Here is an 8909-nt window from a genome sequence, read left to right on the forward strand (position 1 = left end):
TCGACAATCGCAGCCGTCGGCAAATCACTTTCTGGCGTATGGGGCATCAACTCGCCATGGCTCCGTATGATGTTATGTTTGGCGAGCCTGAGGATGTTGTCTGCTACAAGGGAGAGTTCTATTTTCTGATCGCAGACGATTCCGGGGAGCACTTGTTTGTCTGCAAACCCGTCTTCAATCAGCACGGAGTTCTTGAAGCAGTGAGCAAGGGGCTCCGCTTCATCCAGCCGCATCAGTACCGCAACTACGAGCAGCAGCCCCATGTTCGGTACCTTGTTGAGTCCAGAGGGGAACTGCTTATGGTCGTCAAACTTCCTCCAGATGAGCCGTGTCGCTTTTTGGTGTTCCAGATGACTCGAATTTCGACGAGAGATCCTGGTCACATGCTCTATAATTGGATCATGGTGCCTGAGCTCGATGGGCGTATACTGTTCCTTGGAAAGGGCTGCTCAAAATCATTCGAGGTGCATGACTTCCCTGGATTCCACAGTGGATTTTACTTCTTGGATGACTTGCACAAATCCAATCTGGACATTTCAATGGATAACATACAATTCCCCTGCAACGACAATGGTTTCTGGTTTTGGTGGAGAATGCTTCCCAAGATAGAACGGTGCTTCAGGCTGGGTCAAGATATGTCTGTCTCCTCTCCTCCTGTTTGGCTTCTCTCTTGACGGTAATGGTTCTCCTTTGATTTGCATTGCTATGGTTCACTCACCAATGTGGTATGGTCTCCTTTGGAGCTTTCAAAACCCTTCCTGACAGCTGTTGCCTATAGAACAACAAAGTGAATGGGTCAATTACTGCACTAATAGAAGCGAGTAACTCACTGATTTTTTACTCATCACAAAACACACTGGTAGTAATAAATTTCTCTGTAGGGAGCTTACTGATGATTAATCATGACTGAAGTAAGAAAATGTAATGTACCCAAACTAAGTATCATTAGTTATGATGTAACACAGGGAAGGGCTATTTTGATATCTCTTAATACATCGGGCCTGCAGCCTCTCGAATTAGCCTTCTGTACAACAACCTAAATTGTGCTCCATTCTAGTCAGCCATCCTTATTATAAGCAGAAAACAGGAGTTTCAGATGGACGGCAAAGGAAAAAACAGAGATACACACCCTGCAGAAGGAAGAGGAGGAGAGTAGAAGAATTCCTCGTTATGACGGTGTTGTGGGGATAGTTTTGACATTGTGGAACGATATTATCCATGTTAGCAGTTCCATTACACTGCTGGGATGGCAATGTTTTGTGGAAATTAGGAGCATCTACTACAAAGTTGGCACATAATGCTGAGCATTAAAACTTGCTTTATTTCGCACATTGTATTTGAAAAGTTAATGTGCACTAGAGCGATGTTAATTTACTTTTTTTTTTCTCGAACACGCAGGAGAACTGCGTATCTTTATATTAAGAAGGAAAAAAAGGGGGGGCAAGAGCCCTTACAACACACACTCACACTCCTAAGCTCTTAGACAAACACACGCGCCTTTTACTAATATAGGAAACGACTTCACCTCCACAAAAGGATCCTACTGGCTATCTACAGGCTCAAGAGAAGGGAAGGAGCTTCTCTGAGCCTTTGCAAGCTTCCAGAAACGCTGTATCTACAGAAAGGTCCATGCTTGATTTGAGAGATATAGTTGATGATCCAGGCAATAGAAAGCCAATTGATGAGTTTCATCATGACATTAGGGATGAGGCTAGGAGAGCGTATCTACAGAAAGGTCCATATAGGCCAACTGGTCATAAGTTTCCAAAAACAAAAGTCAATGGTAAAGGTTAAGCAAGAGAATTTGTTGGATCATGGTTTGATCAATTTGATTGGTTAGAGTACAGTGTAGCTAAGGATGCAGCCTATTGCTTTTATTGCTATCTCTTTAAGCCACAACAAATTGGGTTTCACAGTAATGATACATTCACTAGAGTTGGGTTCAGAAATTGGAAGAATGCAAAGGATTCTTTCAAGGAGCATGCTCAATCAGTTGATGGCTTTCACAGTAATGCAATGAAGCGTGCACTTGACTTCAAAAATCAGAGACAAAGTGTTGAACATGTGTGGACTGTGACAAGCGCAGCAGAAGAGGAGGCATATAAAGCTCGTTTAACTATTATGTTAGGCATTGCTAGATTTCTCCTTTTACAAGCTCTAGCCTTTCGTGGACATGATGAGTCTAAAACATCAAAAAACAAAGGGAACTTTCGGGAGATGCTTGAATGGTACAGAAAGAAGGATCCGAAGGCTGCACTTGTGACGGGTGAAAATGCTCCAGGCAATAATCAAATGAGTTGCCCAATAGTTCAGAAAGATTTGGTTAGGGCTTGCGCAGAGGAGACAAGTGAGTTAATTAAAAATGAAATTAGAGATCGTTGCTTTGCGGTGCTTGTTGATGAGGCTCGTGATGCATCTATTAAGGAACAAATGGCTGTGGTTGTGAGGTATATATCATCTCTTAATTTGTGTATTTCATTGATTTTATTTTTTCTTTCCAATAAATATATTTTTTCTTTTCTCTTGTAGGTTTGTCAATGATAAAGGAAATGTCATTGAGAGGTTTCATATTACATCTTATGATTAGAGTATTGGGGTTGACTCAAGAAATATCACAATGTTTGCAAAGGAAAAATCAGAACATTGTTCGTGCAATAGGATTGATTGGTTCTGTGATGAGAAATATGAATGCCATGAGGGAAAATGGTTGGGATGATCTTTTTGAAGAGGTCAAAAGCTTTTGTGTCCAAAAGAAGATAGACATTCCTAATATGGAAGATATGATACCAGTTAGAGGTCGTTCCAAATTCCGTGGTGCCAAATTAGTGACACACTACCATCATTTTCATCATGGAATTTTCATTGCTGTGATTGATCAGATTCTTTGTGAGTTAAACAATCGGTTTCCAGAAAGATCAACTCAACTCTTGAGATGTGTTGCTTGTCTTGATCCGAATGGTTCTTTTGCTAACTTTGAGATAGAGCAATTAGTTGAGCTTGCTAAGATCTATAAAGATGACTCCAGTGATTATGATTATGAAAAGCTAAGGGGTGACCTCCTGGTATTTATTGATGATGTCAAACATGATAGAGATTTTGGCACATGTACTGATCTTGGTAACCTTGCTGAGAAGATGGTTCAAAGTTGAAAGGATCAAGATGCCCAAGAGGGGGGGTGAATTGGGCTAATTCTAAATTTTCTTGCAATAATCAAATCCTACGGATAGCCCAATTAACTCCTTGTGCTTAGAAAAGTGTTTATATCAAACTAATGCATAACAACAACGCAACCTATGTTCCAAACTTACTCTAGCAAGCAATTCTATGGATGTAATACAGGTATTGAATTGCTCAAAGTAAATACTCAAAGTAAGTGCTCAAAGTAAATAGAGAGAGAAAGGAATGCGGCGATGTTTTGCCGAGGTATCGGAGAGTCGCCACTCCCCACTAGTCCTCGTTGGAGCACCCGCGCAAGGGTGTAGCTCCCCTTTGATCCGCGCAAGGATCAAGTGCTCTCTATGGGTTGATTCTTCGACACTCCGTCGCGGCGAATCACCCAAAGCCGCTCACAACTTGAGTTGGGTCACCCACAAGCTCCGCCGGGTGATCACCAAGCTCCCAATCACCACCAAGCCGTCTAGGTGATGGCGATCACCAAGAGTAACAAGCACGAACTCTCACTTGACCACGCGAAGCCTAATGAGAAGATGGATGCACACTTGTCTACTCTTGATTCACTAATGAGGTTTCACTCTTGGATTCTCAAATCACAAACACCTCACTAGGACCTTGCTCTTCTTGGCACTCACAAACGTGTTTCTCAGCTGTTGGAATGAGCAAAAGTGACTCCACTCACGAGTGGAGCTTCTATTTATAAGGCAGCCTGAAAAACGAACCGTTATGAGCTTCTGCGGGGTGACCGGACGCTCCGATCGTTTTGACCGGACGCTCCGGTCAGTTCAACCCGCGAACAGTTTTCAAATGATGACCGGACGCTGTCAGGGTCCGGTCAGTACCGACCGGACGCGTCCGGTCGCTCTTGGATGCTTACTGTAAACGACCGGACGCTGGATACTCAGGGTCCGGTCACCACTGACCGGACGCGTCCGGTCGCACTTTCTCAAGTCTGGACCCTTACTGGAGTCGACCGGACGCTGTCCCTCAGCGTCCGGTCACACGACCTTCCAGCGACGAGTCACTCCAGACTTGTTCGCTTCAGTCAAATGAACTGACCAGACCCTGCGGCCAGCGTCCGGTCGCACCGGAGCCAGCGTCCGGTCAGTATTTGACCCTCCATTCACTTCCAACTCTCGATCATATGTGAATGAAGTTAGCTCCAAAGGATCTTAGGCATTCATAGGAGCTACCTAGAGCTAGTTTTAACAAGTGTGCACCACACCTAACTCACTAGACTCAACTAGGTCAAGCTATCCGTTCATACCCCCTTCATAGTACGGCCAAAGGAAAAACAAAGTCCTAAACTACTCTAAGTGTCTCTCCAACTTTAATTGACACTTAGAACTAGTTATCCTTAACCTTGTCGTCCATCCTTTGAAAACCGAAACGATTTCCATCGTAGGGGCATGACAACCTCAATTGCCCAATCGATCTCCATTACCATGACCTAACTTAATTGCCTCTGCAAAACACACGTTAGTCATAGTAATCTTGTATTGTCATTAATCACCGAAATCCACTTAGGGGCCTAGATGCTTTCAAAAGTGATAGACATACACATTTCCCTTTGGTGTATCGTCTCATTGAACTTGCATTGATTTTGCCGGTGGCAACAACAACAGTTGAAAGAGCATTCTCCGCTATGAATATTATCAAGACCGAACGGAGGAATAAAATGAATGATGAATGGATGAATAATAGCATGATATGCTATATTGAGCGGGATTTGTTTGCATCAGTTGAAGATGATAAAATTTTGAAGCGCTTTTAAGGTTTCAAAAACCGAAAGATAAATTTGCCACGCGAGCGCCCGAGGTGCGTATTGTTTTAGTAAATTTCATTTTATAATGCTATCTTGATATATGAAGAAGTATGACATTTTAAAAATTATGTAGCATTGAGCGTGGTGGTTCAAGTGGTGTGAATTCGTGAAGACGGAAGACATCAGGCATGGATTTTTTTTTATTATGGAAGTCTCTTTGTATTTGGTACTTTTCTATTCTCGTCATGGTTCTATGTATCTTTTAGCACTTTGAATTGATATCAATATTTGCTATATCTATTAGTCTACTGTGTACGGTGAGCAAAATTTTTTTTTACCCTCTATTATTTAGCCCCCCCCCCCCCCCCCCCCCCCCTGGTCCATTTCTGGATCCGCCACTGCACCAATCTACAATGCAGGAACTTCTGCTCCACCAACACAGCTGATGCAAGCACACAGGGATCCAACGGACGAGGCAACTGACTCGTCAGGTACGAACAATTCTATTGCAGGTCTTAATCCATCAGTTTGCCATGCGCACAGGCACGGAACGACGCCGGTGAGGCCGGTGGGCAGATACACGGTCCATCTCCCAGGACTGTTACAAGGCTCAAGATGCTATACTGATGCATCCACCGTACCTGATTCAGCCTCTTCCGAGCCCAGGAGAGCCGGAATTGGAGTTTTTATTATTAACATGCAGGTTCAGCCACCACAGCGTATCTACATCAAAGCCACGATGTTGGATTCAACCTCAGCTCTTATGGCTGAGGCTGCAACTTTGGCGCTGGCTGCAACTGTCACTGAACGGTTACATCTGCAACAGACAAACTTTTTAACAGATAACCAAGAGCTGGTATTATTCCTCAATGCTTCTGACCACTCCAACCCTCCGGATTGGAGAATCAAGCACTTCACACAGCTCTTCGTCAACTATACCAAGCAAAGAACAACAGAGATTTTCAAGATCAGTCGCAACCTCAATCAGACTGCAGATACATTAGCTAGACAGGCTGTTTTAGACTCAGAGTCCACCACTCTCAACTTATCTTCTACCTGTTCCAACAGTGCTCATGTATCTCAATGTCCACTAATAGCTGCATTACAATCAGTAGCCATAAACTCTGTAACAATCTTAACAGCTACATGCTGATGAAATAAAATTTGTTTGTTGTAAAAAAAAAAACTCAAAACCAGCCACTTACGTGTATATGGCATGCAAGCCAAGAATAGAAATAATAATATAATCCAGCAAGGATACTAATCATGATATTTAGGCTTTCTAAACAAATAAAGCAAAAACACAGATCCGACTGCAACTTCCTTAACCTCCTTGATTGACATTCGATCTCATCATCTCACGAGAAGGCACAGGACCAGATTGAGTAGAACTCCGTTGCTTCGTTGCTTTTATTTTCTTAAGAAATTTGTCTCCTTGAAATGTTATTTTAAATGTTTTCTTTGTGTTTTAGTTTCGATCTCGATTGTCCGTGTTGCCGTGTCTTTTAGTTTTTTCTGGTGAATCTCTTAATATAATTTTGGCTCACGCACCCTTTTCCAAACGACAACCCGTAATCCCGTATTGGAGTAGGACATGACCGGCACGTTTTGGTATCAGACTTCGTATCACGCTAGACAAGAGCTATTCTAACTCGTATGAGCACGGGTTATATATATATATGTAAGTCGAAACGGAAGAAACTCTCGACTACCGGTAGTTAGAGGGAGGTGGACGAAAAAAATGGGTATAGATATAGATTTTCTTTTCTATGTGTATCCTTTTTCTTTCTTTTTCTTTCCGATATTTCCCTCCTACGCTATTCTTTTTTTCCCTCCGCGTCTGAAATTTTAGTCCATCACCATCACAGAGTCCATGACTATTTCTTTTTTTTCCTAACGACTATGTGCACCCATTGGCCTGCTCTCCTGCGGTCTTTGTACCCGATCTCCGAAAAAATTGACGCTTTGAGCACTGTTCGATCGAAAATGGCAGTGGGCAAGTCCCCTGACCCTAGCCTTGGTAGGTAAGGGGGCCCTCGCTCTGTTGCAGCCACCAAATGGGATCCACGTCCAGTTTACCTCGATCACATCTTCGATGCACCTCCGCCTCCTCCAAAGCCAACTGCACTGTCATTGTCCCCGTGAACCCGTGTACCGTGTGACGAGCTCGAGGTCACCATCACCGAGTGTGGACGGCGAGTCAGACAAAAGTTAGAAACTGATAACGACTCCGCACATGCACTTTTGCTAGTTATTCTTATTAGGAGAAGATAACCCTGAGCATCTTACCTAATAATTTGTTCCCAAAACATGGTGTTTTCTAACTCCTAAATAAGTATTGGGAGTAATAAATAAGACTAGAAGACAATTTTGCATCAAAAATCCTATACTATTTCTAAATGATCACAACCACTTTTATATGTTCTTTCTCTCCTGTACATTTGCATCAGAAACCCTTTTTCAACTCTTTATTTTTTCACGCCCTTCCACATTTGCATTAGACTATCTTTGCACGCTTTGGGTGATTTTTTTCAAGTGCCAAAAAATTGAGAGGTGATATTAGAAACTTTTGAAGATGAGTTTTTTTTATTCTTGCCAAAAATCCTAGATTGGGAAGCTTTATTGGGAACTCTTAGAGATGCTCTAAAGCCCTTTAAATAAATAGTCTCCAGCCCTCTGCTCGGGACGTATGTAGGGCCGTAGGGGACACACGACGCAGTTTTTTTAAGGTAAAGGCAGGAGCTCTGCCGCTCAATTAAGTAGGAAAAGAGGTTTATGTACACATGGCAACCATTATGGGGAACAGATGGTCTTAGGACCAGAGTAGAAATAATTTCCAAACTCCACTAAATTGTTTGCCCACCCATTGCCATGGCCCTATGTCTCTGCATTATGTCCTCTTTGGTCATGGAGGACAACTTGTTACGCCATCATGTGCACGTTTTGAAAGATCCTCCTATTCCTTTCCTTCCAAAGGTTCGACATGATGTATATGCAAACTCCATTGAAGCGTCTGCGTTCTTGTTTTGGCACCTTGTTTGTTGTATGCTCCCACCAGGTGGCAAGTGTGGCAGGGTCTTGTTGAGGCAGCTGCAAAGCGAAATTCTCCCAAGACATCACTTGATCCCAAACAGCACGTGCAAAGGGGCATGACAATGAGAGGTGTAGTCTAGTCTCCAGAGGACCGTTACAAAGGACACAATGATCCTGGTGTGTCCATCTCCTTTTATGAAGATTGTCTGCTATTAGGATTTTGTCATGCAGTTGGATCTAGGCGTGAATTTTGCATTTACTCCCCGCTTTTGCTTTCCAAATGAAGTCATGTTGGAATTTTCGATGTGAACCTCTGAACTGCACTCTGTATGCCGAGTGAGTGGAGTACACTCCGTCAGCTGTCCACTTCCAAGTAATGGAGTCAGGGACCATGGGTTGCAGCTGAACACTTTGGATTCTGATCCATAGGCCGACGAACTCCTGGAGTAGTATTGCTGATGTGATTCTCGTCCATAGCGATCTGATCCAGTTACCATTGATTAGTTCCTAATGGGCTGATCTGTTCTTACGGCATGCCAGCATGAATAGGTGCGGCGCAAGATATCTGGGCGGCTCCCCGTCTAGCCAATTGTGGTGCCAGAAGCGTGCTTTGTTGCCATTGCCAGTTGTGACCGTGGTGGAAGCATTGAAAAAGAGACGATCTGTGTCTTTGCATGGCACTTCCGTTCCCACCCAAGGTTTTGGATCATCTCCCTATTCTTGCCAAAGCCATATTAAGCGCAAAGCTCTTCCAAACCTTTCCAGGTCGGGCACTCCCAATCCACCCAAATCCTTCGGCTTACAGACGGTAGGCCAATTCACTAAATAGTGACCCCTGTTGGCGTTTTCCTCTCCTTTTCATAGGAAGGATCTTCTGATTTTATCAATCATCTTCCTAGCCCATACGGCTAGCGGGAAGACTGTGAGGTGATAGGTA

This window comes from Miscanthus floridulus, chromosome 16 (assembly GCF_019320115.1).
Source record: "Miscanthus floridulus cultivar M001 chromosome 16, ASM1932011v1, whole genome shotgun sequence".
NCBI lineage: Eukaryota > Viridiplantae > Streptophyta > Magnoliopsida > Poales > Poaceae > Miscanthus > Miscanthus floridulus.